At 40.1% G+C, this 24,163-nt stretch overlaps 1 non-coding gene and 1 pseudogene across 1 annotated transcript; both read left to right on the top strand.

The window, feature by feature from the left end:
* The first annotated feature begins 12,504 nt into the window (after nucleotides 1–12,504).
* Nucleotides 12,505–12,668, top strand: LOC126947071 (U1 spliceosomal RNA). The gene has a single exon (XR_007722915.1). It is a non-coding gene; the product is annotated as a U1 spliceosomal RNA (small nuclear RNA).
* Nucleotides 12,669–15,983: 3,315 nt separating this feature from the next.
* Nucleotides 15,984–16,465, top strand: LOC126946194 (nuclear transport factor 2-like; annotated as a pseudogene).
* The last annotated feature ends 7,698 nt before the right edge of the window (nucleotides 16,466–24,163 follow it).

The raw sequence follows: 24,163 nt of genomic DNA, 5'->3' as shown, positions 1-24,163 counted from the left end.
TCAAAATCAGGAAAATTAACATTGATGTAATACCACTGCTGTCCACATTCAGCTTTTACCTCTTGTCCTAATAATTTCCTTTATAGCATTTTTCCCCAGTCCAGAATACAGTCCAGGATTATACATTGGATTTAGTTGTCATGTCACTTTAGTTGCCTTTAATTTGGAGTAATTTCTCAGCCTTTCTTTGTCTTTCCTGACATTGACACTTTTGAAGAGTACAGGCCAGATATTTTGTATAATGTCCCTTAGTTTGGGTTTGTCTAATGTTTCCTCATGATTAGATTTAGATTATGCTTCTTTTTTGTAGGCATATCACAGAAGTGATGTGTTCTCAGTGCATTGGCAACAGGAGGTACATGATATCAGTTTGCCCCATCATTGGTGATAATAACTTTGACTACTTGGTTAAAGTGGGGTCTGCCAAGTGTCTCCACTCTAAAGTTACTATTTTTATATTTGTAATAAATATGAAATTTGTGGGGGGACACTTTGAGACTGTATAAAATGTCCTATTCCATATCAAAGTCTCAGCCAATAGATTTTAACATTCATTGATTATTGCCTGAATCAGTTATTACTATGATATTTGAAAAATAGTGATTTTCTAAATACATCATTAGTTCTACACTTATTTGCTGGCATTCAATTGTAAGGAAGAGCTTTCCTTTTACCCTATGTATTGATTAATTGACTGATTGATTATCAGTATAGACTCATGGATTCTTACTTATTACATGAGTTATAACGTTTTACTGTTTATTCATTTTGATGCTCTAACTGGCCCAGATTTGGTCAGTGGGAGCTTCTTCAAACTGGTTTCTGTGTCCATTGACATGCCTCCATGATTCTTTGGCACTTTCTTACTTTCTGGGACAACAAGAATATTTTAGGATTATCATGTATTTTCCTGGCCATAGCCTTGGAATCAGCTATTTCTCCAAGGAAGCCTGGCTCCATTAAGTGGGGAATGATATTTAGCAACCAGGATCTTTCTGCTGGGGTATACTTATTGCTACTGAGGTATCATCACTTTGGGGCTCCTTTAGCTGAGAGACCTAGGATTTATCCCAGGCTTTTGAATCTCTCCCAATATCTCCACTAAGTGAGTTTAGATCTGTGCTTGAATACTTCATTATTTGAGGAAATTGCTCCAGAGACAATCTCCTTCATTATTGGACAACCCTTTATATTTGAAAGCAGTGGTCATTGGTTTCCTCTACTAAGTCTTGTCTTCTCTGTGCTAAATAAACATCTGCAGTTCCTTTACTGCCATGACTCTCATGGCAGAGTTTGAAGATCTCCTCATCATTCTGGTTATTCTATTCTGTTCATACTTCAGTTCATGAATATCTCTCTTTAAAGACTGGCATCTAGAATGAAATGTACTATTTCAGGTACATGTTCTGATCAGTACAGAGGAGTGGGTCAGTGATTTTCTTTGTTCTAGACCCTATGTTACTACTCATGTAGGCCAAAATTGTTGGCTTTTTTTTCTTGTCTTTTTTTTTTTTTTTTTTTTGACAGCCACATTGATCACTCTGTTGAATTATGTTGAGCCTATAGTTAGTTGAAATCCCTAAGACTTTAACTCAACTATATTTATCCATTTGGTACTTAAATGCTTGTGTTTTAGGACCTAGTATAAGGCTTTAATTTGATCTCTGTCTTTTCAGCCTAAGAAATTTAGCTTATCATTCCTGCTTGTCAAACTTCTTTTGAATCCTGAATGTCATCCAGTTGTACTAGCTTCTTTTCCAGTTTATCATCTGCAAATTTGATTAGTATGCCACTTCATACAAATGACTATCTGAAAATATCAAAAAAGGCAGAGCGGAGCTCAAATATTTGCAGCCTGACTTAGACACCTTTCCTCTGTTGAAATCAATCCATCAAAAAAGGATTTGCTACTGTTCATCTACTTTCACCTGCTGTTGTATATAGGATCTGACCCAACAGACCTGTCAGAATACTACCTTGAACCAATTTCTAGTGTTTTCCTGGGATTAGTGTTTCAAAGTTATAGGGAAGCTTGTTTATTGTAAAATGGGGACCTTTCACACAGTCCAAACTTGCTATTCTTGAGTGGAGATTGTCCTGGTGTGGCTTGGTCTGTGTCCTCTTTGGTGCCAGAGGCAAAGAGAAATGTTTGAGGCAGCCAAGGCTATTCTACCTTAATCAGAATCTTCATCAAATCTAAGGAACAGAGGTTATCTAGTTCAGACTTCTAAAATATTACTGATAAAACTTATTAATGTGCCCTTTTCTTTTAATGCTCTGTCTGTCAACAAGTACTCCTACACATTATTTAAAAAGGAGGAAAGGTGCCTTATAGAAAGGGGCTCTCAGAATTTGCAGGTAAGGATGGGAAAAGGTCACTGTCTGAAAATGAAGTAAAATGAAACAAAATAGATAAAAACAGCTATCTGAAGGCATACATCTGCAGAATTAACCTACCCTGAGAGACTTAGGTTTTCTTTTAATGAGACTGGAATGTTTTTTTTTTTTTTTAAGTTTCCATCAAAGACCAGAGTATGGTCTCAGGAAAAAGAGAATGAAATATAAGAATGTGAAGAAATCCTAACTTACTCAACTGCCTTATAAATTTGCCATCTGAAATAGTAATCTATGAATAGAAGGGTAAAGGCTGGTTATCTGCAAGGAGCCTGGAAGGGGAAGGATGATACTTTATTTCTTTAGCCTTTTCATTTTTTTTTTGGTTGTTGTTTAATTACATAGGTAACATGTGAGTACATTCTCCTTATAAAAATATTTAAACATTACAGCTAAGAGTAAGTTTCTTCTCACCAATCTTCTTGTCCCCAATTCTGGTTAGTCAGGCTTTTTATAAAAATATCTTGAGTAGAGAAAGATAGTTTATCAGGCTTATATAATCTGATGTTAATATATCCTTTGTGGATATAAACTCCCTTTGTTTTATTTATTTTTGTTTGTTTTCTGTTTTTTTTAAAAAATATTTTTACCCTTTGTTTAAAAAATGTGCTCACAAATCAACCTTTTAATGTATAAACTGGCCTGCTGAATTTGTGTGCCTGCCTCACTGGAGTAACTACCTTGTACAAAGATATTGCCTACCTAGGAGGTTGTTCTTGTATAGTCAGCAGCTAAGCCTCCTGATCTCAAACAGCTCTCTGGCTTCTGTATGTACGGTGGGGAATACAGGATATGAAGAATTTTTTTTTTTTTGAGACAGGGTCTCACTCTGTCACCCAGGCTGGAGTGCTGTGGCACGATCTTGGCTCACTGCAACCTCCGCTTCCCAGGCTCAAGTGATCCTCCCACCTCAGCCTCCCGAATAGCTGGTACCACAGGCGAGCACCACCACACCTGGCTGATTTTTTTGTATTTTTTGTAGAGATGGGATTTCACCATGTTGCTCAGGCTGCTCTCGAACTCCTGGACTCAAGCAATCCGCCTGCCTCGGCCTCCTAAAGTGCTGGGACTGAAGGTGTGACCCGCTGTGCCTAGCCTAAAGACATTTTTTAAAAGCTCCATGAGGAACTTTCATTTTACTGGGAAGACTAGACATGCATGTGAGGCATTTTTTGAAGGGGATGATACCATATATTCATATTATGATATAAGACAGTATATAGCAAAGGATTAATTGGACAGCATAAATGAATGCTATACAAATTCATATCCTCTTTCAGTTCCTGTCATCTCTCTTTCTTCCCCTTCATTCACCTTATTTTTCCTCAACTCCCACTCTTCAATTCACTGTGATCTGGTTTCTTTTCTGCCATTGTTGTGAAGTTACTTGAGGTAAAAGATATGGGGCTACAGGACCACATGTTATCATGTTATGCTTTGCTTTTTTTTTTTTTTTTTTTTTGAGACAGGGTCTCGCTCTGTCACCCAGGCTGGAGTGCAGTGGCGTGATTCTTGTGTCTCAGCCTCCTGAGTAGCTGGGATTACAGGCGCGTGCCACCATACCTGGCTAATTTTTGTATTTTTAGTAGAGATGGAGTTTCACCACATTGGCCAGTCTAGTCTCAAACTTCTGACCTCAAGTGATCTGCCTGCCTCGGCCTCCCAAAGTGCTGGGATTACAGGCATGAGCCACTGTGCCCCCCTGCTTTGCTGTTTTTGACTAGGTTCATCTTATCCATTCTCATGGCTTCAGCTGCTTATTATACACTGACTTCATACAAATGTATGTTCAATCCAGACCTCTTTTCTGAGCTTCAGGCCCCAGGTAGCCATCTGCCTATTTTCAGGCTTCATGGTCATCGCAAATTCACTATTTCCCATACTGAGCTACTTCCTTCCTCACCCTCTCGGCCTAAGTCCGTTCCTCCTCTTGTGTTTCTTATGTCAGTGAATGGCACAACTATCAACCCAGTTTCCCAAGTCTAAAACCTTCACACCATCCTCTCTCTATTTTACCACCAAATCCTTTCAGGTTATTTGCTAAATATTCATTGAATCCATATACTTCACCTTTTTCCTAATGCCACTACCCTGGTCCAGGTCACCATCATCTCAGACTTGGACTATTGCAACTGTCTCCTAATTCATCTACCTGCCCCCACTCTTATTTTACCCTCAAATCATGTCCTACACTATAGCCAGAGAATATATTCTAAAACAAAAACCCTTCAGTGACTTCCCAGTTCCCTTAAGAGAAAATTCAAAATTCTTTAAGTGTTACAAGGCCCCTACATCTGGCTCCTGCATCAGCTTCATTTATCACCACTCCTAATCTCACACTCTGTACCTCAGCAATTCTAAATTCCATATTCAATTATCGGTATATGCCATGCTCTCTTTCTCTTGAATCCAAGCCTTCACACATGCTACCCCAATGTCTGGTTGGTCCACTTTTAGTGATGCTATGACTGAGCAGTGAGTACAGATTGTGGACAGCTTAATCTTTCTATATTAAAATTCCTTATTGTCTTTCTCATCTACCCTCATTGTTGGAAAGGCATCCTCATTGTCTCAGCATCCACTGATGATCATTATCTGAATTATTAGTTTCGTAAGGGGATTCCAAATGGCGATTTTTCTAGTTCTTTCATTTCTTCTACACTTTTTTTTTTTTTTTTCTGAGTCAGGGTCTTGCTCTGTCACCCAAGCTGGAGTGCAGTGGCACGATCATGGCTCATTGTAACTTCGAACTCCTGGGCTCAAGTGACCCTCCTTCCTCAGCCTTCCAAAGTGCTGGTATTACAGGTGTGAGCCACCTTGCCCAGCTTCTTCTACGACTATTAACTGAAATTCTTCTGTAAATAATTTTCCCTTACCAACTAGGTCTTTTTGGTATCCTAAAATAACCATTTGTACATGATGAATAGAATAAATGTTTAATTCTTTTGTGAATTTTTCTTTGTGCATTTTTTTTGTGTATTTTTTAAAGTTTAAGTATTTAAATTAGCGATTTGGAGCTCTGGACAATTTTGTCAGAGAAACCATTTATAAGTGGTGGTTATGTTTCCAGAATAGCAGAAAAAAGCTTGCTTAATCCACAGGGTCAATAAAATATTACACATGGCAATAACAAATAGAAAATATTTTTGTAATATTAGTTATGAAACAAAAGAAAACAGTTTTTAAAGTTTAACTTGAGTACCAGTACTTGAGAGAAAAGCAATCTTAATCAGAGGAAGAAGAAGTAGATGGATACTTATGGTGATGTGAAGGGATCTGCTGAGTACTTTCAAGGACTTTTACAGTTTGATGGCATTGGTTCTGGTTTTTTTTTTTTTTTTTTTTTTTTTTTTTTTTTTTTGAGACAGAGACAGAGTCTCACTCTGTTGCCCAGGCTGGAGTGCAATGGCACGATCTCAGCTCACTGCAACCTCTGCCTCCCAAATTCAAGCAATTCTCCTGCTTTAGCCTCCCAAGTAGCTAGGATTACAGGCACTCACCACCACGCCTGGCAATTTTTTTTTTTTTTTTTTTTTTTTTTTTTTTTTTTTTTTTGAGGCTGAGTCTCACTCTGTTGCCCAGGCTGGAATGCAGTGGCACGATCTCGGCTCACTGCAAGCTCCGCCTCCCAGGTTCATGCCATTCTCCTGCCTCAGCCTCCCGAGTAGCTGGGACTACAGGCACCTACCACCATGCCCGGCTAATTTTTTGTATTTTTAGTAGAGATGGGATTTCACCATGTTAGCCAGGATGGTCTTGAACTCCTGACTTCAGGTGATCTGCCTGCCTCGGCCTCCCAAATTGTTGGGATTATAGGCATGAGCCACCTCACCCGGCTGGCATTGGTTCTTTTCTTTTTCTTTTTCTTTTTCTTTTTTTTTTGAGACAGAGTCTCACTCTGTCACCCAGGCTGGAGTGCAGTGGCGCAATCTCGGCTCACTGCAACCTCCACCTCCTGGGTTCATGCCATTCTCCTGCCTCAGCCTTCCAAGTAGCTGGGACTATAGGCGCTTGCCATTACGCCCAGCTAATATTTTGTATTCTTTAGTAGAGATGGGTTTTCACTGTGTTAGCCAGGATGGTCTCAATCTCCTGACCTTGTAATCCGCCTACCTCGGCCTCCCAAAGTGCTGGGATTACAGGCGTGAGCCACCGCGCCAGACCGCATTGGTTCTTATGTTTAATTTCACTACAGATTTAAGCTATTTCCATTTATTTATTTTTTCCCTTTGAGATAGGGTCTTGCTCTGTTGCCCAGGCTGGTGTGCAGTGGCATAGCTCACTGCAGCCTTGAACTCGCAGTCTCAAGTGATTATCCTGACTCAGCCTCCCAAGTAGCTAGGACTACAGGCACATGCCACTGCTCCTGGTTAATTACTTTTTTTTTTTTTTTGGTAGAGGCAAGGTCTCGCTCTGTTGCCCAGGCTGGCCTTGGATTCCTGGGCTCAAATGATTCTTCTGTCTTGGCCTCCCAAAGTGTTGGTATTATAGGCATGAGCTACCATGCCCGGCCTTAAGTTTCTTTCTCTTTCTCTCTCTCTTTTAGACAAGGTCTCTCTCTGTCATCCAGGCTGGAGTGCAATAGCATGATCATAGCTCACTGATACCTTGAACTCCTGGGCTCAAGGGATCCTCCTGCCCCAGCCTCCCAAGTAGCTGGAACTACAGGTACACTTCATGATGCCTAGCTAATTGTTTTTTAATTTTAATTTTTTTTTTTTTTTTTTTTTTTTTGTAGAAATGGGAAGGTCTCACTATATTGCCAGGACTGGTCTTGAACTCCTGGCTTCAAGAGATCCTCCTGCCTCAGCCTCCCCAAGTGCTGCTATTACAGGCATGAGCCACCACGCCCAGCCACTCTCTCTTAATTGAGAGCAGTCTATGCCTCGCATTTTGTTTGTCAAGCCATTGACTTGTTGCAGAAAGTGAATCAGTGATCCTGTAGAATATCCCACATTTTAGATTTGTTTGTTTTCTTTTTTATGCTGTCATTTACTTTATTCTTCTATAGTCCATATTTTTTTGTAATGGAAGTTAGCTTTAGAAGCTTGATGACTGTTCCATTTTTAATAAATGAGTAACATCTTGATTCCTTCATTATTTTATTTAACTTATTATTATTATTTTTAGAGATGTGGTCTTGCTCTGTCACCAGGCTGAAGTGCAGTAGCATGATCATAGCTCACTGCAGTCTTGAACTCTTGGCTCAAGTGATCCTCCCATCTTAGCCTCTTGAATAGCTAGGACTGCAAGCATGCACCACCCTGCCTGGCTGATTATTATTATTTTGAGACAGAGTCTCCCTCTGTCACCCAGGCTGGAGTGCAGTGCCAACCTCTGCCTCCCAGGTTCACGTGAGTCTCCTGCCTTAGCCACCTGAGTAGCTGGGATTACAGGTGTATGCCACCATCCCTGGCTATTTTTTTTTTTATTTTTTACTTTTAGGAGAGACGAGGTTTCACCATGTTGGCCAGGCTGGTCTCGATCTTTTAGCCTCAAGTGATCTGCCCGCCTCGGCCTCCCAAAGTACTGGGATTATAGGTGTGAGTCACTGCACCCAGCCCTGGCTAATTTTTAAATTTTATTTATTTATTTATTTTTCTGTGGAGACAGGATCTCTATATGTTGCCCAGGCTGGTCTTAAACTCTTGGGCTCAAGTGATCCTCCCACCTCAGACTCCCAAAGTATTGGGATTATAGGCATGAGCAACCATGCCCTGCCTAACTCCTTCATTATGTTTCCCATCAACTTTTCATCTAATAGTTTAATCTGTTGATGACCATTGGTGGAATTAATCATTTTACTAGTAGTTTCAAAATAGTGATTCCCTAATTTTGTTTTCCACATTAATTAGTTGGAATTCTTCTGAAAGTAAGCTTTCCCTCATCAACTAGGACTACTGTGTTACTCCTACAGGGAAGGCAGAATACATGATTAATTCTTTCCTTAATTACCAATTTTCAGAGTAAAGAGTTGGTGCTCTACTTACTTTCAATGATATCCAATGAGTTGTATATGTTTGTTCTTTCCCTGTCATTATTAACCACTCTTTAAAAAATGTCTATCACCATAATATGTACATCTATTTATGTATCCATAAAAATTAAAAATGTTAAATAACTTTTACGTACATCTATTTATGTATCCATAAAAATTAAAAATTAAAAAATGTATTCAATGGGTTTTAATTGACTGCATTCATTATTCTTGTTAATGCTCAATTTTTACCATCTTTTGCCAATGTGTTGCCTCCTGTATGTTCCTGACATGACTCATTAGTGTTCCATAGCTTGCTTGATTCCTGGCACAAGGCTTATATGTTTCCTGCCTCAGACTTGCTATTTCTCCAAGGAGTCCTAGTTGACTTATATTTTCTTTTTTTAAAAAACAGCTTTATTAAAGTTTAATTTACATAGCATAAAATTCACCTATTTTAAATATACAATTCAAAACTTTTTAGTAAATTTATAGTTGTGCAACTATGTCCACAATCCAGTTTTAAAACATTTCCATCAAACTAAAAGATCTCCTATATACTTTTGCAGTCAATCCTGCTTCATTTCTGTAGCCCTAGGCAACCACTAATATGCTGTCTGTAGATTTGCCTTTTCTAGATATTTTATGTAAATGAAATCATATGCTATATAGCCTTTTGCTTTCACTTAGCACTAGGTGTTTTTAAAATTTGAAATATACATGCCATAAAATTCATCATTTTAGAATGCATAACACAGTGGTTTTTAATATATTCACAAGGTGGTACAACGATCACCACTATCTAATTCCAGAACATTTCCCTCACACCAAAAATAAACCCTATATCCATTAGTGTGCCCTTTCCATTTCCCCCTGCCCTCAGCCCCTGGCAGCCATTAATCTACTTACTGTCTCTATGAATTTGCACACTCTGGACATCTCATATAAATGGAATCATATAATATGTGGTCTTTTGTGTCTGGTTTCTTTCACTTAGCATAGTGTTTTCAAGGCATCCATGTTATAGCATGTATCAGTACTTCACTTCTTTTTATGGGTGATTAATATTCCACTGTATGGATATATAACACTTATCCATTCATCAGTTGATGGACGTTTTGGGTTGTTTCTGCTTTTTGGGTCATAGAGTAACTCTAATGTTTAGCCTTTTGAGGCACTGGCACATTGTTTTCCAAAGCACAGGCTTTTTACATTGGTTGTACCATTTTACGTTTCCACCAGTAGAGTATGAGGGTTTCAGTTTTCTCCACACCCTTGCCAACACTTACTTATTGTCCATCATTTTTACGATAGACATCCTAATGAGTGTAGCTACTTTGGAAAACAGTCTTGCAGTTCCTCAGAATGTTAAGCTTAGCGTTCTGATCCCCACTCCCTAATGATTGTTGTAGCTGTCCTTTTTTTATCTTTTTTTTTTTTTGCCCCATCCCCCTCCACCCCTCTATTGTATTTTCTTTCTCCTCTCTTGTCCTCCTCTCCTTTCCTCTTGTCCCCTCCTCCCTTCCTGTCCTTCGGAGCCAGGGTCTCATTCTGTTGCCCAGGCTGGAGTGCAGTGGTGTGATCATAGGTCACTGCAGCCTCGATCTCCTGGGCTCAAGTGATCCTCCTGCCTCAGCCTCCCAAGTAGCTGGGACCACAGGCATGTGCCACCATGTCCAGCTAATTTTTAATTTTTTTTTTTTTTGTAGAGACAGGGTCTCCCTATGTTGCCCGGGCTGGTCTTGAACTTCTGGCCTCATGCGATTCTCCTGCCTCAGCCTTCCAAAGTGCTGGAATTACAAGCATGAGCCACCGTATCCAGACTTTTGCTCAGTTAAAATAAAAAAAATTGGCCGGGTACGGTGGTTCATACCTGTAATCCCAGCACTTTGGAAGGCCGAGATGGACAGATTACTTGAGGTCAGGAGTTGGAGAGCAGCCTGGCCAACATGGTGAAACCCCCGTCTCTACTAAAAATACAAAAATTAGCCGGACTTCGTGGCACATGCCTGTAATCCCAGCTACTCGGGAGGCTGAGGCAGAAGAATTGCTTGAGCCCAGGAGACAGAGGTTGCAGTGAGCTGAGATTGTGCCACTGCACTCCAGCCTGGCCAACAGAGCAAGACGCTGTCTCAAAAAATAAAATAAAATAAAATAATAATTTTTTTTCATTTCTAAGCCTGGCTTTCTAGGTATCATATCTGGGTCAGGGTAACTTAGTGGTCAGTCAATAATTTGCTGGAGGTTGTCCTTAAACACCTTGGGCCAGTATGTCTTCTGCCCTTTGCTGACGAAGTTGTGTGTGGTTTGGGAAACACATTCAAAGTTTGGAGAGTTTACAAGTCTTCCGTGACTTTTACTTCCTGATAGGCCTTCTCATATCCTGTGCCTGTGCAAGGCCTCACATTCAGCCAAGGAAATGTAAATAACTAGGCCCCTCTCTGGTACCTTGAACTTCAGTGCAGCCTTGCACATGCACACAGCCTCCTAGACAACCAGGGCCTTGAAGGTGCTTATCAAGCCCCACTATTACTGTCCTGTTTTCTGGATCTCTCTGTAAACTTCTGGCAGATCTGCTATTCTGTTGCTTGCTCCAACCAATATTGTAACTTCAGGTAACTGTGATATTGGCTTCCCATGTTTGTATGAAATTGAGTTAGCTATTGTTTTAAACACCCCTGGGTATAGGAGTTTTTTGGTGCTCATTCTTTATGAAGTAATTCCCCTCCAGCATCTAAATTGTTATTTTTTATGGCTTGCCTTGACTTTTCTTGTAAAATCAGCTCCAAGGGACCTAGTGGGAGCAGGGGAGATGGAAGCAGCCCCATAGTCTCCCACTGTTCGTAGCCAAAGGTTCCACAGGTTTTCTTAAATGCTTCTTAATTTGTTTAATTTTTGTCTATTTCCAGAGTCCTGAAATTATTGTTTTTGACAATTTTTTCCAGTTTTATCATTGTTTTAAGGAAGAGAGGATTTGCTGAGTTCCTCTGCCATTCAAAACAGAAGTCCTGCCCATCATCTTTCAGTCAAACATCATATTGTACCATATATCTACTTTTTATTTGCCAACTTTAAAAAAAGAACATTCTGTTAGGAGTGGAGGATGGAAGGGAAGCTGGTGACCAGGAGTATATAATTTTACTCAGCAGTACTTTGTAAGCAGGAATGGAGAATATAAATAGTTTGGTTGATTTGTGGGTGAGAATTGACATAATAGGTGTGGTGGAAAATCAAGGGGATAGGAGAATAGAGAGTGCTGGTTACTTTTATTGAAGTCCCACTGTCCATGGACTCTTTCCTAAGTAGACAAGGAAGTGCAGTCCAAAAGTACGTGATGGCAATGGACTTTAGGGACTCAGGGGGAAAGGGTGGGAAGGGGGTGAGGGATAAAAGACTACAAATATGGTGCAGTGTATACTGCTCGGGTGATGGGTGCACCAAAATCTCACAAATCACCACTAAAGAGCTTACTCATGTAACCAAATGCCACCTGTTCCCCAAAAACCTGTGGAAATAAAAATCTTTTTTAAAATAAAAGAATTCCAGTCCCCCTCCCCCGAAAACAACAACAACAACAACAACAACAAGAACAACAACAACAAAACCCAAAGGTATGTGATGGCTTTGGAAAATAGGTAAGAGGGTTAATGAATTAAAGGCCTTGAGTTGGCCGGGCGCGGTGGCTCAAGCCTGTAATCCCAGCACTTTGGGAGGCCGAGATGGGCGGATCACGAGGTCAGGAGATCGAGACCATGCTGGCTAACACCGTGAAACCCCGTCTCTACTAAAAATACAAAAAAATTAGCTGGGCGAGGTGGCGGGCGCCTGTAGTCCCAGCTACTTGGGAGGCTGAGGCAGGAGAATGGCGTGAACCCAGGAGGCGGAGCTTGCAGTGAGCTGAGATCCGGCCACTGCACTCCAGCCTGGGCGACAGAGCCAGACTCCGTCTCAAAAAAAAAAAAAAAAAAAAAAAAAAAAAAAAAAAAAAAAAAAAAAGGCCTTGAGTCAGTTGAAGGGTAAATTCGGGAGTATAAGGTTTAGGAGAGGTAGAATAACAAGTAGTTCTGAGAGTGGATCCTCTGTGTTTGGTTTTGGAAGTAGAGCCATTCCAAGTGTCACTCCAGAAACAAATAATTGATACCTGGCAGGGGAGATACCATGATCACAAAGGTGGTTTTCTCAGGGTGAGGCCCATCCATTGCATTCTGGGTGTGCTGGCCCTTGCGATTTCCCCAAATACAGGAAACTCGACTGCATAATGTGTGGTAGTGAGAGACTGAGTTTGTGCTTTCCCCTGAAAAAAAAAAAAAGAAAGAAAGAAATGGGTGATTGAAATGGAATTGAGATTAAGAAATTAGAATAGGGTATGTCAAGGATCCATGAGGTCTGGGTGTTAGATCATCAAGGGGGATAATGAAGGCTTTCAGGATGAGAAAAGGAAAACAGTTGGTACTGAAGTCCTCAGTGAATGTTGGGGGGAGACTTTGAGATTTTCATTTAACATTGAGAGAGTCATAAAATTGAGTATTATGAACTTTGAAGAAAGAGGTTATTGAGGTAAGATGGTAAAATAATACCTTGGGGATCCAGTGAAGAAGATACAAGAAGATGATAACCTGATCTTGACTTATGGGGAGATATGAGCAAAGGAAAATGAACAGCCTCAGCTGAGCATGATTGTGTGCACCTGTAATTCCAGCTACTCGGGAGGCTGAAGTGGGAGGACCACTGAAGCCCCAGGAGTTCAAGGCCAGCCTGGGCAACATAGAGCAGGACCACTGTCTCTCTAAAAAAGAGAGAGAGAGAGAGAGACAGAGAGAGAGAGAGAGAGAGAGAGAGAGAGAAAACAGCCTCAAATGAAGAGCTTGGCCAGGGAGGAAAAAGCAGCACAGTTCATGGTTTGAGGTGACCAGAGTTCAGGTAAGGAGAGGTGATAGATGCTGAATGGATGGGCATGACCAAAAGCTAGAAGGTTTTAAGGAATGGCGGCTAGTTTTGGCTCAAGCATAGGGTGCAATTAGTTGTATAAGAAAAAGATAATATTGGAATCTATGTGATTAGTTGGAATCCAGAACATAACTAGAGTCATTATTGTTAAAAATATTCTTCCCGGCCGGGCGCAGTGACTCATGCCTGTAATCCCAGCACTTTGGGAGGCCGAGGCGGGTGGATCATGAGGTCAAGAGATCGAGACCATCCTGGCTAACATGGTGAAACCCCGTCTCTACTAAAAATACAAAAAATTAGCCGGGCGTGGTGGCAGGCGCCTGTACTCACAGCTATTTGGGAGGCTGAGGCAGGAGAATGGCATGAACCTGAGTGGTGGAGCTTGCAGTGAGCCGTGATCATGCCACTGCACTCCAGCCTGGGTGACAGAGTGAGACTCCGTCTCAAAAAAATATATATATATATAATATATAGCATATATATATTATATATATGCTATTTATATATTTTATATATACATATAAAATATATACATAAAATTTTTAAATATATATATTATATATATTTTTTTTTTCCTAGACAGTAAACTAAGGAAACTTTTTGAAATTGTTTTGTTTAGATCTCAGTGAAATTTGGGAACTGATATTGGTAGCTGGGAAGTAATTTGACAGCTTTGGAATACTGTGACTATGACAAACGTGAAATTGGTATGTGTGATAAGTTATTAATGCCACCACTAGAATTAAAGTTGACTATAGATCATAATTTTGGTAAGAATGCAGTTTAGTATCAAATAGATTTTTCCTTGGGCTGTGTCCAGTATACTGTGATGAATTTTTTGTCTATTTGTAATTAGAAAATTGGAGCTTAAGAAAATGTATTGATGCCGGGCATAGTGGTGTGCGCCTATAGTCCCAGTTACTCAGGAGACTGAGGCAGTAGGATGACTTGAGCCCAGGAATTCGAGGCTGCAGTGAGCTATGATTGCACCACTCCACTCCAGGCTGGGTGACAGAGTGAGAACTCATCTCTAAAAACATGTATTGACTTTTTGGAATGACCTTTTTATATTCTTTTCCAGGACCATTTGCAATCCACAATATATAGACAACTACTTGGGATCTGCTTTAGTGTGAGGGTTCCATCTTAATTACCCTAGCTACATTTGATATAATTTTATCTCTGTATAAATAAGATACATAGATAGAAGCATGGAAGAGAAAATGTAAAGCAAAAATGAGAGTAAATCAGAGGTGTAGAGTTCCAGTTATGAAACCCTAAGAATATTAATTGCCGTGATGATAATCTGGCACATATTGAGTTCTGGCTACCATTTGTTACAGGATAAAAGAACATTGGACTAGTTGGATACTGAGGTGCATAATTGCTGGCAATGGAGTGGAGGAGAGGAGCTGATCAGCCGGAAAGGAGCCTTATAGCTGTTTCTATACTAGTACTTTATATTTGATATTGGTTGACAACAGCAGAAAAATTATTTATCACCGTGCTGGGGACTTATTAAATTGATTTCTACTCTGAAATAATATGGAAGAATTTAATGGTTACTCTTAGATATGTAATATTTCTTTATTTTTCATTCTAGCAACCATCAGAAAAAAAAAAATCACAAAAAATATATTGCTTGTACAGTCCTCTGTCATTTGTGACCTGGGATATTGTGCTCTCGGGCCCCCAGAATTCCAGTTTATGAGGCAATCTGTGTCATTCTGGTTTAGCCAGGTGAGTAGTCCCCCGGCTCTGTAGAAAAGAACAAGAAAGAAAAAGAACAAAAAAAAAGGGGAATGTGGAAAAATATAGATATGAATCTTAGACCCTAGAGGACAAGTTAAGGCCTGGGTTACAAGCGGCAAAACAGAGAGGAGGCCCCAGGGGTTATGGACACAGTCAGTAGAGTGGTAGTCATGAATTATAAAAACTGAGAACTAGGAGAACTAAGCCTGTGTGGGGACCTGGCTTGAGTTCAAAAATGAAGAAGCTTACAGGAAGCAAGGTTAAATAGAAAGAAAGTATGCTTTCAAGTTAAAACGAATAGAAGGCCAGGCACGGTGACTCACACCTGTGATCCTAGCACTCTGGGAGGCCAAGGTGAGAGGATTGCTTGAGGTCAGAAGTTCGAGACCAGCCTGGATAATATAATGAGACCCTGTTTCTAAGAAAAAAAAAAAAAATTAATTAGCTGGAAATGATGGTGCACTAATGTAGTCCCAGCAACTTGGAAGGCTGAGGCTGGAGGATTTCTTGAGCCCAGGAGTTTCAGGTTGCAGTGAGCTATGATGGCACCACTGCACTCCAGCCGGGGCAGTAGAGTGAAAATATCTATGAATATCTATCTGTCTCAAAAAACAAAAAAACAAAAAGTCACAAAAAACTAAAAATACTAAAAATGGATAGAAGTTTAATTATAGGCCAGGCATGGTGGCTTGCGCCTATAATCCCTGCAATTTGGGAGACTGAGGTGGGAGGATCACTTGAGCCTAGGAGTTTGAGATCAGCCTGGGCAACATAGAGAGACCTTGTCCCTGCAATAACTAACTAAATAAATAAATAAATAGAAATTGAATTACGATGACTTATCCTTTTCTAATGAAATATTGGCTATATAGAGATACCAATCATATTTTAAAGGTTTCTTGGCCGCCTCCGTTGCCGCCATCATGCCAGCCCCTCGGGTCTCCGCAAGGCTGGGTGATGCTCCAGAATGAGAGACAAGCCAATTTGGGAGCAGGTTGGATCCAGCTTCATTCAACATTACTACCAGTTATTTGATAACGATAGAACCCAATTAGGTGCAATTTACATTGATGCATCATGCCTTACATGAGAAGGACAACAGTTCCAGGGGAAAGCTGCCACTGTGGAGAAGTTGTCTAGCCTTCCGTTCCAGAAAATCCAGCATTAGCCCACGCCAGATGACTGCATCATCAGCATGGCTGTGGGGTCAGCTTAAGGCGGATGAAGACCTCATCATGGGGTTCCACCAGATGTTCCTGTTAAAGAACGTCAACGATGCTTTCACCAATGACATGTTCAGGCTTGCCCTGCACAACTTCGGTTGACCTCCTCTCAGCCAGGCACTCATACTGTTTCCTCCTCCCTCCTCTTCCCAATACTATTCCCACTCTTCCAGATGCTCCAAATGTCATGCACAAATGAGCAGGGCTGTGGCGGGAGTGGGCTCAGTGTGCTGCTGCCACCAAGGTGTTGTGCATGATGTTTGGACACTAGACTAGTTGCTTCTGACGGGAAAAGTTTGTGTTGTACCAGCGCATGCCTTGGAAAGACTTAAGTAATGCAAAAGGTTGTCCTTTTTTTTTTTTTAAATCTGTGGAGCAGTTGCTCTAGTAACCCAAAGAAGGGAAGGAGAAAGCAGCTGCCTCACCGCCCAGACATTGATTTGTTCAGATGATACAATGAAACCACAAGAGTTTTATTAACAACAAAAAAAGATTTCTTTAAATACTTAATAGTTGAAAGAATGAATCCTGGCTCTCCTATGTACTAGCTGCCTGATCATGGAAATATTATTTACTTTCTCCAAACTTCAGTTTCTTCATCTATCAAGTGGATTGATACTTACTGTAAGAATTAAATGAAAAAAAATAAACCACACAACACGATGGCTGGCACATACTTAGAGCTCAATAGTCACTATTATTAGGCAGTGGAAAGCAGAGTTAATGAGATGGAAGTAGAATCATGTGATGGATTATTCTTCACAGATAGGTATGCAATTAATTATTTCTTGTCAGAGCAGCTTATGAAAGTTTAAGGGTCAGAGCTTCTTGGACATCAGGCTATAATGAATGCAAATTAGGCTCATTTGAAGAAAGGTAGTTCCCTTTTGTTTCCTGAGTTTGTAAGAAATTAGATCTTCTGTATATTTTCTCTGATGGTTAATTTTAGATGTCAACTTGACTGGATTAAGGAACACCTAGAATCCTGGTAAAGCATTATTTTAGAGTGTATCTGTGAGGGTGTTTCCGAAAGAGATGATTGTGTGAGTCTGAGTGGACTAGGTGGGGAAGATTTGCCCTTAGTGTGGGCAGGCATCATCCAATGTGTTAGGGACCTGTAGAGAACAAAAAATGAGAAAAAGGCAAATGTGTTGATTTATCTGCTGGAGCTGGGATACATTTGTCTCCTGCTTTGGGCAACAGAACTCTGGTCTCCCCGGTCTTTGGACTCCAGAACTTACACCAGTGCTCCCTGCCTAACCTTCGGTTCTCAGGCCTCTGGCCTCAGACTGAGAGTTACACGCCATTGGCTTCCCGATTTCTGAGGCCCTCAGACTTGGACTGAGCCATGCTCTCAGCATCCCAGGGTCTCCAGCTTGCAGATGACCTGTTGTGGGATTTCTCAACCTCTATAATCATGTGTGCCAATTCCCCTAATAAATTCCCTCTCATACATCTATCTATATGTATCCTATTGGTTCTGTCTCTCTGGAGAACTCTGACTAATATACTTTCCTTCCAGAATAGTACTTTTAACCGTAGCATTCTTTTTATTATTATTATTTTTTTTTAGACAGAGTTTCACTTTTGTTGCCCAGGCTGGAATGCAATGGTGCAATCTTGGCTCACTGCAACCTCTGCCTCCCGGGTTCAAGTAATTCTCCTGCCTCAGCCTCCAGAGCAGCTGGGATTACAGGCATGCGCCACCATGCCCGGCTAATTTTGTATTTTTAGTAGAGACAGAGTTTCTCCATGTTGGTCAGGCTGGTCTCAAACTCCTGACCTCAGGTGATCCACCTGCCTCGGCCTCCCAAAGTGCTGGGATTACAGGCGTGAGCCACTGTGCCCAGCCAACATTAGCATTCTTAGTATTTTCCATTAGTATTTTTAATGTTTTTGTTTGACTCAAATCTTGAATTTTTTGGAAAATAATAAAACAATGGACAGATTAGGTAGACAGACCATGCTAGTTTAAAACAGAGAAGATGGTAAAGTATAAAAGATAGCTGGGCATGGCAGCATGCACCTGTAGTCCCAGCTACTCAGGAGGCTGGAGTGGGAAGATCACTTGAGACCAGTAGTTTGAGGCCAGCCTGGGCAACATAGTGAGACCCCATCTCTAAGAAAAAAAAGTTTCCTCCTTAATCAGTTCAGATCACCTTTTGGATATAAGTCATTAGGTTATTTGTCTGGGTAGAGTAAAGCAGGCTGCCGGGAGTTGAAGCATCACAGGGAGACTAAAGAAGAGGTACTAAAGAGGCTCTTTAGACAGCTTATTAAAGTTAAGGAGGAGGAGTTAGGCCTCTCAGTCTAGATAGCAAGGAAAGGGATGGACTGGTGTTTTGTTTGTTTTTTTGAGACAGAGTCTTGCTCTGTGCTAGAGTGCAGTGGCGCCATCTTGGCTCACTGCAACCTCCACCTCCCAGGTTCATGCTATTCTCCTGCCTCAGCCTCCTCAGTAGCTGGGACTACAGGTGTCCACCACCATGCCCAGCTAATTTTTTGTATTTTTAGTGGAGATAGGGTTTCACCGTGTTAGCCAGGATGGTCTCAATCTCCTGACCTCATGATCCGCGCACCTCAGCCTCCCAAAGTGCTGGGATTACAGGCGTAAGCCACCGCTTCTGGCCATACACTTTATTTTTTAGAGAAGTTTTAGATTAACAGCAAAATTGAGCAGAAAGTATAGAGAGTTCCCATATACTTCCTGTCTACACATGCACAATCTCTTTTACTATCAACATCCCATACCACAGTGGTATATTTGTCACAATCAATGAGCCATCATTACCACCCAAGGTCTATAGTTTACATTAGGGTTCACTCTTGGTATTATACATTCTGTGGGTTTCAACAAATGTTTAGTGACATGTATCTACCATTACAGTATCATACAGAATAGTTTCACTGCCCTAAAAACCCTCTGTGCTCCACCTATTCATCCCTCTCCTCCCAATCCCTGGAAGCCACTATAGTCATCATGATGTACAATAGATCTCCTGGCCAGGCGCAGTGGCTCACAACCATACTCCCAGCACTTTCGGAGGCTGAGGCTGGTAGATCACTTGAGGTCAGGAGTTTGAGACCAGCCTGGCCAACATGGTGAAACGCTGTCTCTACTAAAAACAGAAAACTTAGCCAGGGACAGTGGCCTGGGTTTGTGATCCCAGCAACTTGAGAGGCCGAGGCAGTAAGATCACTTGAGACCAGGAGTGTGAGGCTGCAATAAGCTATGACTGTCACTGTACTCCAGTCTTGGCAACAGAACAAGACCCTGTCTCTAAAATAAATACATAAATAAATAAATAAATAAAATAAAGAGGTTAAAATGGTAAATTTTACCTTAATTTAAAAACCACTCTTTTGTCTCTCTGTTATTTACAGAATAAAACTCTTTAACAAGCCAGGCGTGGTGGCTCATGCTTGTAATTCCAGCGCTTTGGGAAGCTGAAGTAGGAGGATTAGTTGAGGCCAGGGGTTGGAGACCAGCCTGGGTGACAGAATGAGACGCTATCTGTACTAAATAAATAAATAAAAAAATACTGCACACCTCTAGTTTTAGTGCCTTGGGAAGCTGAGACAGGAGGATCACTTGAGCCTAGGAGTTGGAGGTTCCGGTGAGCTATGATTGCGCCACTGTACTCCAGCCTGTCTCTGAAAAACAAAGCAAAACAAAACAAAGCAACTCTTTAACTTGGCATGCAAAGCCCCACCTGTGTCTCTAGTCTCATTATTCACATGTATCTCCTTTCACAAATATTCTAGACATATTGAAAGTAAAACTTCTTTTCTGTATCCCCGTGTCTTTACATATCCTGTTCCCTGTGCCTAGAATTACCAGTATTCTACTCACTTGGCAAATTTATAATCACTTTAGAAAATCCTGCTAAAATAACCTAAGTTGGGTTTGGTAACACACCTGTAATCTCGGCTACCCAGGAGGCTGAGGCAGGAGGATCACTTGAGGCCAGGAGTTTAAGACCAGCTTGGCAAGGCAGTGAGACCTTCATCTCTGAAAAAAAAAAAAAAAAATTAGCTGGCTGTGGCGGTGCACACCTGTAGTTGCAGCTATTTGGGAGGCTGAGGTAGAGGACCTCTTGAGCCCAGGACTTTGAGGCTGCAGTGAACTATGATTTCACTATATGAAATCGTATGATTCCATATGATATGATTGTGCCACTATACTCCAGCCTGGGCAACAGAGTGAGATACTGTCTCTAAAAACAAAATTAAATAAATAATAAATAAAATAAAATGTTACCCTCACATGAAGCTTTTCTTAGCTTTTTCTGGGACACTTAGTTGCTTTCTGATCTATATTCGCACAGCACTTTATTCATATTTCTCTTCTGTCACTTAGCTGGATTGTTTTGTAACCTGTCAGTTAACATATCTATTTCCCATTTGATCAGTGGCTTTTAAACTTTTTTAGAGGTCATAGATTACGTACTACAAACTGTGGACTCTGTCTAGAAAAATACACATATATGTATATATTTACACAGTTGTTCGTGAGGTTCATGAACCTCCCAAAGGACATGCACAGACTCTTCACCTGCATTAGAATCACTAGGAATGCTTGTTTATAAAGCAACCTGAGTTACTGAATCAGAATCTTTTGAGGGTAGGCCTCAAATATCTTGAACAATCCCACCAGGTAATTATTTTATTCACTAGGCTTCAAGAACCACTGTCCTAGCTTAAGGACCCCCATGGTAGACAGTGAGTTCTTGAGGGCAGAGAGTAGATATTATTGATCTTTAGATCTTATCAATCCTAAAATCTCATTGATCTTTGGATCTTGTTGATCCTAAGATCTCACCGTGTAATAGAGACCAGGATAAGAAAGAGATCATTTTTAGCCATGGTGATCAGAAAAGGTAGCAACAGGAGATGAGAATTACCTGCCCCACAGAAAACAGGTTTTCAGTAGGTTGAGATGAAGTAGTGGAAAACATTGTAGGCACAGAGATTGGCAGCAGCAAAGGAGAGAGGCTAGAAAATGCTATGTACATCCATCGAACCAGTAGGATAGTAGGAAATAAGGTCAGAGAGGAGGTTTATTTAGTCATTAACTAACCATCCCCTCCCAACACACTATGTGCTAGATATTATGCAACACATTGAGAGTAAATATATGAATAAGACATGGCTTTTGCTCTTCAGGAATAAGAGCAATCTAGTAGCAGGGGAAATAAACATAAAATGTTTGGGTTTTATGTTTGGGTTGTTTCTACCTTTTCACTACTGTGAATAGTGCTTCTATGAACATATGTTTTCAAGGTTTTGTTTGAATATTTGTTTTCAATCTCTTGGGCATATACCTAGGACTGGAATTGCTGGGTCATATGGTAATTCTATATTTAACATTTTGGGAAACCACCAACTTTAGTTTCCTTTAATCTGGAACATATTCCTTAGCTTTTCTTTGTCATTCATGGCATTAATATTTTTGAAGAACATAAGTCAGTTTTTTTTAGAATGTCCCTCATTTTGGGTTTGTCTGATATTTCCATGCAATTTAATTCAAGTTAAGCATTTTCAGTAGGAATATTACAGAAGTAATTTGTGTCCTTCTCAGTGCATAATATCAGGAGGCACATAATATTTATTTGTGCCATTACTGGTGATATTAATGTTGATCACGAGTTGATTAAAGAAAGATCTGCCAGTTTTCTATATTCTCAAGGTACTATTCTTCCCTTTGCAAGTAATAAATACCTTTGAGGAAGATATTTTAAGAATATCTTGTTTCTCATCAAACTTTCACCCACTAGGTCTAGCATTCATTGATGATACTTGCCTAAAACAAGTATTACTATGCTGTTTGTAAAATATTGCACAATAAGGTGTTTTTCTTTGCGGTATCTGACCTTTATTTCATGCTTGGATTGGGACTGTTGTGACTAAATTTACCTTTTGGAGAAGATACACATCAATCAGCAGCTAACTATATGCTAGTCTAAGTGACACATAGGCACTTAGAGAGAAACAAAGAAATGAACATGTAACAATTAGTGTAGGGGGTAGCATATACATAATTTATCTCCTAAGTTCTTTTTGCCCTGAGTTCATTGGCATTAATGTCACATCATTGTTGTATCGAATTCATTTGGAAATTACTCATTAATATATTTTTACCTTAATAAATCCTTAATTGAAACACTCAATATTTTTACACAGTAAGTTTTTCATGACGTCATACCTACCACACATAGCACATCACACAGATGGACATGAGAGCACATGGATTCTTGGTAGTTTTAATGAAAACTCTGAATCCCACTGCACAGTGCTGCGTCCCACTAATAGTGTGTAGACTGTTGGTCGAGAGTAAGATTGAAAGTGCTAAGGAGATAGTGGTATCAAAGCTAAGGGAGGTGAAAGTTCTAAGGTAGAAAAAGTTGAATAGGATCAAATGCTGCAGAGGTCAACTAGTTATTTCATTATACTTGAAAATGCTCATGAAATTTGGCTTTTAAGCACAATTGGTGACCTTCTTGAGCAGTATAATTGGAATGGTATGGTTCAGAAACCAGTTTATAGTGGCTGGAAGAGGAAGGCAAGCACAACCGTAAAGAAAATTATTGATAACCTTGAAAAAATTGTAAGTAGTAAAAAATACCAAAACACCATAAACAAAGTGAAAAAAGCCAAACTCATGAAAAATACTTTTGATTTTCAGACAATTTTCAGATTTCAAAATTGTAGATAAGGGATTGAAGACGTGTACAACCTTCTTGGAAAGCAGCTGGGCATATACAGTTAGATGTTGGTTAGTGACGGGGATACCTTCTAAGAAATGCATTGTTAGACAATTTGTTCCTTTTGCAAACATCATAGTGTATTTACACAAACCTAGGTGGTATAGCTCACTACACATCTAGGCTATATGACATAGCCTATTGCTCCTAGGCTACAAACCTGTACAGCATGTTACTACATTGAATACTGTAGACAATTGTAACACATGGTAAGTATCTGTGTAACTATGTTTAGATACATTTATATTTAAACATAAAAAAGTACAGTAAAATAATGGTAATATAATTTTATGGGAGCATCATTGTATATGTAGTCTGTCATTGACCAAAATATAGTTATGTGGCTCATTACTATATAGTAAAGTTGAAGATATCTACTTCTCAACTAAGTAATTCCATTCCTAGTACAAAAGGACCCATATAAGAGTGTGCATTGCAATATTGCTTGTAGTAGTGAGAAACTGGAAACACAAATGTCCATTAGTAAGTGAATGAATGAATAAATAAATGATGGTATATTCATATGAAAGGACTTTTTGTTCAAGTTAGTTTAAAATGAATGAACTATAGCTATAGGTATAAACATGGAAAGATCTCAATATGAAGAAACAAAAAAACCAAGTTGTGATGTAATATGTATAATATGATATTATGGATATAAAACTAAACCACACCAAAACTTAGTCACTTAAAACAACATTTATGTATGTACATTTAGAGACAGGGTCTTGTTCTGTCACGCAGGCTAGAGTGCAGTGGCATGATCGCTGCTCACTGCAGCTTCGACCTCCCGGGCTCAAGCAATCCTCCCACCTCAGCCTCTCGAGTAGCTGAGACCATAGACGTGAGTCACCTTGCCCAGCTAATTTTTTATTTTTTATTTTTTTGTAGAGACGAAGTCTTGCTATGTTGCCCAGGCTGGTCTTGAACTCCTGAGTTCAAGCGATCCTCCCACCTTGGCCTCCCAAAGTGCTGGGATGACAGGAGTGAGCCACTGCACTAGCTTCATTTATTTGATTTGCTCAAAATTCTGTAGATGATTAAATTCTGAGTGTAGACTCAGTTGGGCGTTTCTTCTCTTGGTCTTGCCTAGGCTGTCTGTGGCA

Source organism: Macaca thibetana, chromosome X, assembly GCF_024542745.1.
Source record: "Macaca thibetana thibetana isolate TM-01 chromosome X, ASM2454274v1, whole genome shotgun sequence".
Taxonomy (NCBI): domain Eukaryota; kingdom Metazoa; phylum Chordata; class Mammalia; order Primates; family Cercopithecidae; genus Macaca; species Macaca thibetana.
This window is presented reverse-complemented; position numbering and strand designations above follow the sequence as displayed.